Genomic DNA, 10,000 nt, shown 5'->3' with positions numbered 1-10,000 from the left:
ATATTGATGTGTGTGTGTGTATATATATATATATATATATATATATATATATATTATTATTATTATTATTATTATTATTATTATTATTATAAAAATACCATTTACATGACAAAATGGAGTAGCAGACAAGAATTGCCTTCAGAGAGATGAAAGGTGACGTGGAGAAAGTTCCAGTGATTTACAGGAATATATAAAAATAAATGCAGTATGGTTAATATGAAATTTTTGTAGATTTTACTCGATGCGTTAGTTTTCATTTCTATTGCTTTACATTTTGTAATAAAGACTTTTTATTTCATTTCGGGGCTGATATTCGCTGTCTAATAATCAAAGTCGATGGTGAAGTTATTTTCCCCATCTCCAGGCGAGCATCTCTTTTGTATACATATGCTTGTATGCATATCTCTCTCTCTCTCTCCCTCTCTCTCTCTCTCCCCCCTCTCTCTCTCTCTCTCTCTCTCTCTCTCTCTGTGCTTGTATTTCCTCAGCAATGGAACTTAAACTATTCAATTATCATCAATTTAGGGTAGTTTAAGGACGGCACGTTGTAGGCCCGTTTGTACATTACTGGTCTGCCCTACCAACCAGATCCAAAACCACATAGGAGCGAAATGGAATCACACAAATAAGCCACAGATGCAGCGATACAGCTGACAAAGCTACCAATACCAAGCGGATCCCAAAGAACATAAAACACAGCGACTATCCACCATCTTCAACCAAACGACTGCATCTACAAAACACCAAAGTGAATAAACAACATAAGTAGGCCCTTAACCCGAAGTATGGAATGTACTTCCTGAAACTGCCCTACTACGATGAGAGAACAACTGAATCTACACAACAGGCGATCCGAAATATAGAAATATAAAGTGAAACTGCAACATTGTTGCTTTTTCCTTTTCCTTCTTTTTGCAGTTTTACTTTGTGCTATGTTTCGTTGTTTTGGCCTTACACAATAAATATCTTCAGAGTAATATCACAAAATGCTTCACAAAAACTACTTCATCTTAATGAGCACACACACAGGCACACACAAACAATGACACACGCACACACACACACACACATATATATATATATATATATATATATATATATATACACACACACATACAGAAAAATATATATCTCCATCACCATCATCATCAGAATATAGCTCATAAGAAATTTTAAATAAAGGAGCGAAGAGAGTTATGTCCACCCACCACGGTGGATGGGTTGACTTATATGTAGTTAAGGAAAACAAATGAAATAAAATTGTTTTGTCATAGAATTTCTATGAAAGAATGTAAAAGTATATGATAACATGTGAAGGAAAGACACGGCGACAATTGGCACAGACAAGAAATAAAATGATGTGAATTGCAGGGAACACTCCCATCTACCTCTCTATACACATAATTACATATATAGAAATATTTCCCAACTTGATATGATATAGCTGCAGGAAAATTAATAACTAACAGATTTCCGTCTTGTTCTATAAAAATATGTTTTTTCTACAATGTATAATCGACGTGACGTAAATCTTTGTTGCCTAAAACTGTTTAACATATAAACAATATTGTATGTTTAAAATTATATAACATCAATTTTACATTAGAAGTCTGCTAGAAAACATTATTGCTGAGAATTATATGATAAATTGACTGATATGAAATAATATAGCATTCTTAACACTTTTACTACTGCAATGTTCATAAGCAGGAATGGTTCTGCCAAGGGAATACAAGTAAGATTAGAAACTAGTGGTGTCTGTAAGTGGGGCATTATCGCCGTTCACTAAACAACATACAGGATATATATATATATGAATATATTTGCTTGTGTGAAAGCTACGTTTGACAATCTCTTAAAAAATATTGCATTTTGTTAACAGATCTTGCAAACTGTTAGAAGTTATAGGATGTTGTTAAGAAAGAAAACAGCTTGCACGACAATATTGGTGTCTGCTAGTAAGTAGGGCATAATATTAAGAAACACGACAGCTCGTCAGAAAATATGGTAGTGTGTCAGGAAATATTGATGTAAGATATGAAATATTTGTCTTTAAAAAACTACATGGCAGTTTGTAAGAAAATAATGTAGATTATCAGGCGTTTTAGCTAATAATGCGTTTTGTTAGAAAATAGAGCAGCGTTTTAAGTATTATAAGGTTCCAATTATTAAGAGTTAGAACAATCCTGGCTACCGGACAAATAATTACCCGCCACAATTATTTCATGTAACACTGTTTGATTGAAGATTTCAGGGACGTCTTGTCCATGACATACAACTCTGTCATAGTCTTAAATTTGTTGGGTCTATCAAAGAAAAGTTGGTTGTTATACATTCTAGGCCGTTCGACAGCACGGACGCCTTCCTCTTCTCCTTCTTCTTCTTCCTCTGAATAATAAAACCCGAATCCTTCATTCACACTATGCCAAACCCATGGCCTACAAATACCTGATCCACTGGAACTCAACTATCGCGGACAAAGCCAAATTCAATATATTGATGGCAGACCTCATCAGAGTAATGAGAAATGTGTCCCTCATGTGCGACGCTACAGAGCTAGACACATACAGCATTTCGTTCACCGCATGCAATTCTCAGGATACAGCTATAAAGAAAGGATCAGAGTATACAAAGGAGCCATGAGGAAATTTGAAACTATCAATTGTAACGATAGGAATGGTATTTGCCCGCTTTATAGGAGCAAATCATGGGACACCATTGAAAGGACTAAGCAGAAACTCGGGAAGGCCAACTCATGGTATGATAGCCATAAATACTAGAGCGTCATGTTCGTCGACACCACCCCTAGAGGCGAACTGGAGTACTGCTTTAGAAGGGCCCTAGACAAACTGGAGCTAAGATTTAAGATTGTAGAAAGGTCAGGCAACACCATCAAATCCCTAATCGGTAAAACCTACCCTTTTAGTAAAACCCCCTGTACTGATAGGAGAGAGAGAGAGAGAGAGAGCGAGCGTGCGTGCGTGCGTGCGTATCTACTACGTCATGTAATTTCTAAAGCTGGAAAGAAACGAGGTTCCCAAAACATTTCAAACGCTAAAGGCAGCCCATGAAGAGAAAAAGTTGATCGGTGGACATAGCACGTCCTATAGTTCGGGGCTTCTTAAATCAATTTTCATACAATGTAAAACAGGAGAACTGGTGTTGCCAGTCAGGTGAACTTTGATGGGATTCGAAACAGAAGTGTAGAGCAGCAACGGTAAATAACCGAGGTCATCTACTTTGATGCTTCGTCTTTTGTAACAGTGAAACGTAATGATATATATTTAATTAAGAAGAAAATGAATCTTGTTGTGATGATACCAAAGATATTTGCATTTAATCAAAAGATCTGACAGAAGGATATTTATTTATTATAATGTAGAAACGTTACGCGTGTTAGTGTGTGTATGTTTGTATTTGGACATACATACATATTCAGAGGAGAGAGAAAGAACGAGAAACTGATGAGAAATGCGATCACTAAGTATTTCAAAGACTTTTGCATAGAATGAAAGAGAAAGATTTCTTCAACAAAGTATTTAATCTTCTGCTAATGGACAAGTATATGTAGGGCGAAAGAGGGCGGTTGTGATCAGAGAGAAGATCTGTTAGAATATTATTGAATATTAAGAACTTTTTAGTCAGTCTTTAATGGAATAAGTATAAAGGAGTGCTTTCTGAAGTAAAGCAAAATCAAAGATGTATAGCACTTCATCAGTAGTTTCTCAGCAAGCAACAAAGATCGATAACAATAGTATTAGATATATTCAGTAGTCGACATGGTCCAGTAAAACATTTGAAGGTCATCTCCTAGCATAACTGTAGTCCAAGTAGAACACCAGTAAAAACTAGAAGTAACATATGTTTCCTGAACTGTGTCAAGGACAATGTTGCATCAACAGTTTTCTGAACACCAATATCATATCGATAAAATGGGCAATGAGAAAATCTTACGATAAAAAACAACAGAAGGCTATTGATCATAAAGTTAGAATTTATAAATAAAGACATGCGCACAAATACGTGTGCACAGACGCACATGTAGGCGCGTACACAGAACACACATGCACTGATATTTATTCATCCATTTGTCCTCAACAGAATATTTCTATCAAAGTACGCATAATTTAATATATAATATACAAGCTATTGCTCATTCACATAGACTCACTGTCAAAATATGTCGAACGTATATGTGGATATGAGCCTTTATGTGTGCGTATGCGTGTGCACATTCATACAATATAGAGACACCCACTGAAAAGGACAGGATGGTCACAAATGGAAGTTTTTTTTATATATTTTCTTCGTCAGAGCTGACGTGCAGATTAATGACATCAACAATAACAAGAAGAAATGAGCCGCAACTATCATATAGTCTCGACATATTCTGCGTTTTCTGCTGGAAAAAAAAAACTAGCAAATCGTTCTCAAATCATGCTCCACCATCATGAAAGGAAGTAGGCGACAATTGCAGAAATGACAGGGCAGTCACGGCTGGAACGGCTTTGATCAGAATTCTTCTCATTCAGAGCTTTCCTGAAGTAACCATTGCTACAACCACCACCGCCGGCGCCGCCGCTGCCACCAGCACCAACAACAGCACAACTAAACTATGCGTTTTTATTATAATGTGAACGTTTCAGTTGATACTACTACTGCTGCTGCTGCTGCTGTTAAATAACAGTTTAAGCCAATTAGAAACTCTATCCGCTCTATCATTAGAATATGTGATTTTTCTATTGGATAATAATGAAATTACCTTATTAAAATTGCATAAAATTGAAAATTTTAAATCACACAGAAATGGTTCTCAACCAATCCGAGCTTCTTTTTTTTTATCATCTCAATAGCCTTTAATTACTGTAGGAATGTTATCAAATACATCAATATTCACTACACACATCAATTATACTAACGAGAAGATGACCACTTCAATTGTATCCTACTTCCTTACTAACGCTCTCTTTCCCTCTCTTTCTCTCTCTCAATGGTCATCACAGTTTATTTAGCTTTCTCTATCACATAGACCGTCTCCCACCCAAAATTCTGACCCCTCTCTCTTTCTCCTTTTACTTTACTTTCCTCTAATTCTAACTCTGTTCTACTCTTTCCCATTCCTACTATTTTTCTTCCCATCTCAAATCTTTTTCTCGATCCATATTTTCTCTATTCCTCTCTTCTTTATCTGTATCTGTCCTCTCTTTATCTATCTATCTATCTATCTATCTATCTATCTATCTATCTATCTGTATGTGAGTATGTATGTGTGTATGCATGTATGTATACGGTTGTTTATATATATTATTAACCATGTCTCATTAGACGTATGTACGTACGAATGCGTGTGCGCATGTATAAATTTTGCCACGCCATTTATTTTCATCCCTAGTATTTTACTCTCTCTCTCGTCTTTTATATATATATATATATATATATATACACACACACTTTCGCACGCACACAAACACATGTATATGAAAACGATTAAAGGTCTTTCTCCAGCCATTGATATATAAGGCCAGTCTCTCAGGTCTGTGATGTATATAATCCCCTGTTCCTCGTCGGGACATCGGACCTTCTTAGGATTACTAATTGTTGCCAGCTAAATGAACTGCGGCAAGATTTTGCTCAAGAACACAACACATCACTCGGTCCAGGAATCGAAAGCACAATCTTATTTCACGCGTGCAACACCGTAACCACTAAGCCAAGCGCCCCCATTCGCATATATATATATATATATATATATATAAAATATATAGGGAAAATAACCAATTTTCAAGAACTCATCGATGAAAATCCACTATCTCATATAGAAAAATTAATAATTAAAAGCACTATAAATGAGTATAATATAAAGTAAAGTAAATATCATAAGATAAATATAATAAAAAGATTACACGTGTTTCATAACCAATTTTCAAATAGAAAATAAATTTAAATCGATTAAAATCAATTGAAATTATCGAAAATAAATTCTATTCAAAAATATAGCTACTCGTCAGATCGTAAGTAGAACAATAATTAGATATATATCTCAACCAACAATAAGTACCAAATGAATTAATATGAAATACTTATTATATAAAGATAGAAAAAATATTTAAAAAATATCATAATATCAAAATAATAACCATTCAATAATCATCCCTTCATCCATTATAATAACATGTATATTATATACAAAAAACATCTTACATAAATTATCATTGTTTTAAATACCAGTTGAACGAAGTTTAAGTTTAAAATAATAATGAAGATAAAATTAGTACATATTTAACCGGTGTAATAGTTAAAGCTATACGATTTAAAGCTAAAGACGTTTATTTAATTTTAATTATTAATTTTTCTATATGTGATAGTGGATTTTCATCGATGAGTTCTTGAAAATTGGTAATTTTCCCTAAAACTATATATTTTATATATACTTTATCTATAAGGCTCAATTTAATTTTAATTTTTTATAAATTGATTTTAATTGAGTTTTTTACCTGTAATTTTGTATTTTGTCCCTAATATTATTATTATTATATATATATATATATATATATATATATATATGATATATAGATAGATATGCTTGTATGTATGTGTGTAAATTGTGAATGCCATTACCATTATTGACCTTATATTTCGAACAATGTGAAACCCTTAATAAGAAATTATCAAATAAATATTTAACGATGCACTAATAGTAAAGAATTGATTTCCCAAAATTTAAATTATGCCATGAACTCTCCTGCAAACTGGGTTGTGAAACGCAACTATTATATTGTAAAATTTAGATATTTAAATTAATAAATTTTCATTACCTGTATCGTATTTTAATGGATAATTAAAAATTTTTTTTTTTTAATTCAAAATAACACAAAATGCAAAAACAAGATGAATTTCATGCAATTAAAATATTATTGGAAACTAATGTATTTAATATGATGCTAACGTATTTAATGGCATAAATTAATGAGGTATTGACATTTTGAAATCAAAGAACCCTGTAAAATGTGTCATTACTGTTAATACAAATGAATATTAGTGATAAGGACAGCTGATCAGTTATCTTGGGGGACATACATATAAGAGTTTTGATAACAGTCACTTCACTACAGCATAATTTACCAAGTACGAACATATGAAGGGAAAAGTGAACCGATGCAATGGTTGATAGAGCAGCATATTAATAACGTCAGACACTTTGCCAGACCACTAAAATATCTAGCAAAGAATCAGGGAAAATTGGTAAAACAGCTAGGAAACCTGGCCACAACAGTAAACTGACAACCAAGAAACATAAAAGAAGGCTGAAACGTCCAACAGTTATGAAGAAAGGAGAACGATTCCTGGTTCTACGTAAAAGGTGAAATGTAAACTAAACTTTGAACTAGAAAGATAGAATACATAATGACAAATTGAAAATTTAAGGCAGCGAATTAACGTAAAAAATTGTAAAGGCAGGTGACCCAAATGGGAGTAAAAACCGGAGCTTAGATAACATCATGTCACCTCTACAACATTGATAAATACAGCGATTTATTTCAACAGTATGACTATGCCATGGAGTTTCCAGACATGAGTTCTATTCACTTGTCAAGTTACATCAAAATCTATAAAATGATGTAGGAGGAGTTAGCTAACAACTCTACAAACACACCCACAAACAGAATTTCCCACATATGTAGTATATATATATATATATATATATATATATATATATATATATATATATATATATATATCAAAGGGAGAGAGAAAAGCGAGTCAGGGAGATGATGTGTGTATAGAAACAAAAATAACAGACACACACACACACATACACATATATAATTTTATTGGTAGTTTTGGGATTTTCTTGGTTACCACAAATGAGAATAATTTCGAAGTCAATATGCAAATTTATGTATAATAAAGAAGAGAAAGTTATCGGCAGGTATGTTGGAGAGTAAAAATCAAGTTTTAAAAATAAGATGTGATATAGTCGCAGAGAATAATGTAGAGACAAAGATTGAAGATCATGTAAAAATTTAGGAAAAAAGAAAATTATCTGACAATAGAGTGTGAAAGTATGTACATGTGACAGGCCTGATATTATTGAGATATAAATGATATCAAAGTATCAACGTTTATGACAATATTATGCAATCATACTAACTGAATTATTTTTCCCTTTCAGTACATTACAACTTTTAGTGATGAGATAATTATGCAAGATTAATGTAAGTTATTGCCGATATAATGGCGTGGATAATTAATTTTGATACATTTAGGATTATTCTATTAATGTTATAAATAGTATGTCTGCCAGCAGTCTTTATACACTGTCACTCTTTCGTTTGGAAAGACATGAAACCGAGCGTCAAAAGGAAAGGCAAGAGTAACAGACTATAACTATTCAGTGAACGTTTACAGTCTTTGTTCTACAAGTCAGCGGCTACACTTTTTTGCTAATCAACCAGCTCCCACATAAGTAGCAAAAGGTGGAACCTATTGACATCCTTCATTTTGTGTAACATATACTTTTATCGATTACTTTTATCTTTAACGATAGCAGCGATTACCGAAATGATTTCATCTCCCAAACTCCAAACTAAAACTCTATCTGGATAATACAATGTCTACCCCACTGCACAGAGGTGTATCTCTCAATAAACTCTATTTCTAAATTGTTCAAAACTCTCAATAGGTTTTCTACTCCATAAAGTCTAGGGTTATTAGCTTTAGCACAAAACTTCATAGCTTTTTCATCTGAGGTTAATATAACTAAACTTGTTTAATCTTTCTACGGGTTCTAGTTAATCTAACGTTATTTAGATAGTAATCCTTGCGCTAAACATGTATTTACTGCTCCTTATATACAGGACTGCATAAACATTATATAACTATAACTGACATGTTCATTTTTATGCTACATACACCAGTTAACAAATATTAACTGTAGTAAATGTAAATACACTAAATTCTAATCAGGCATCATCTCGACGTATGCCAAGTCATTCCCCTTGCACGAAGTACATTCACCTGCTAAGTGCCTCAACGTTTAATTAAACGCCCAACAAATTACCTCTTCCAAATAAAAAATATTTTCCAGTCAATTTTTCCACCCCTATCTTTTTCTTTCGCTCTCTCCCCCTTTCTCTGTAGCTCTCTCTCTCTCACACACACTCTCTCTCTCCCTCTTCACACCTACACACACAAAGTCAGATGTATGTTATCCACAAACATTCTCCACACGACACACACAATCGTATTATTTTTTCGAAGAGAACAACAAACTTCAGTCGGAATATCCATGGAGGAACATTCCTTTCCATTGATCATTCCGGTGACATATGCTTTACTGATGAGGTCTAATATGAGTGAAACATCCGTAGTTGTTTCCCCTCCTTTCAGAAATCAATTACAAAATATATTGGTCAGCTGAATTCTTTTCTCTTTGTATAATTTATTACAATTGCATCGTTTAACCTTATTGTGACCACCTTAAACTTTTTAATAATAACCAAACTATTGTTTTCCTGTCAGTGGAATCCCAGAGTAATTAATCGTAGTGCTTTATTTCTTTAAATCGTTCCGGTTATTCTAGCAGTAAATATTGAACGGAAACGCATCAAAATCTGTCTACACACCTCACGATCTTTCACGGTGACTTCAGATCTAATACATTGGTTCAGATACGACTCCAAGAAAAGATGTTCGTGTAAATGTCGAATAGTGTTTCTAAAGAGGTGATTATCATCTTTAAAACGAAATATAAAATATGAACAAATAATGCTGACATATTTAGGTAAACAGCTAAAAGATTTTATCCAGCATCCTTTCAACATTTGGCTATAATCGGTTCTGCAAGTCCCGTTATTCTTTGTACCAATACTACATCAGCGTCTCCACTAAACAAGCAAGCTGTCTAGCAGACCCAACGAATTCTAGCCGAATCCTTCTCCCTTCTCGATTCCTTTCAGCTTCAGTGCAATAATTTCCAACTAAGTATTTGATGAATTGT

The sequence above is a fragment of the Octopus bimaculoides genome, chromosome 16, assembly GCF_046866305.1.
Source record: "Octopus bimaculoides isolate indiv1 chromosome 16, ASM4686630v1, whole genome shotgun sequence".
NCBI lineage: Eukaryota > Metazoa > Mollusca > Cephalopoda > Octopoda > Octopodidae > Octopus > Octopus bimaculoides.
This window is presented reverse-complemented; position numbering follows the sequence as displayed.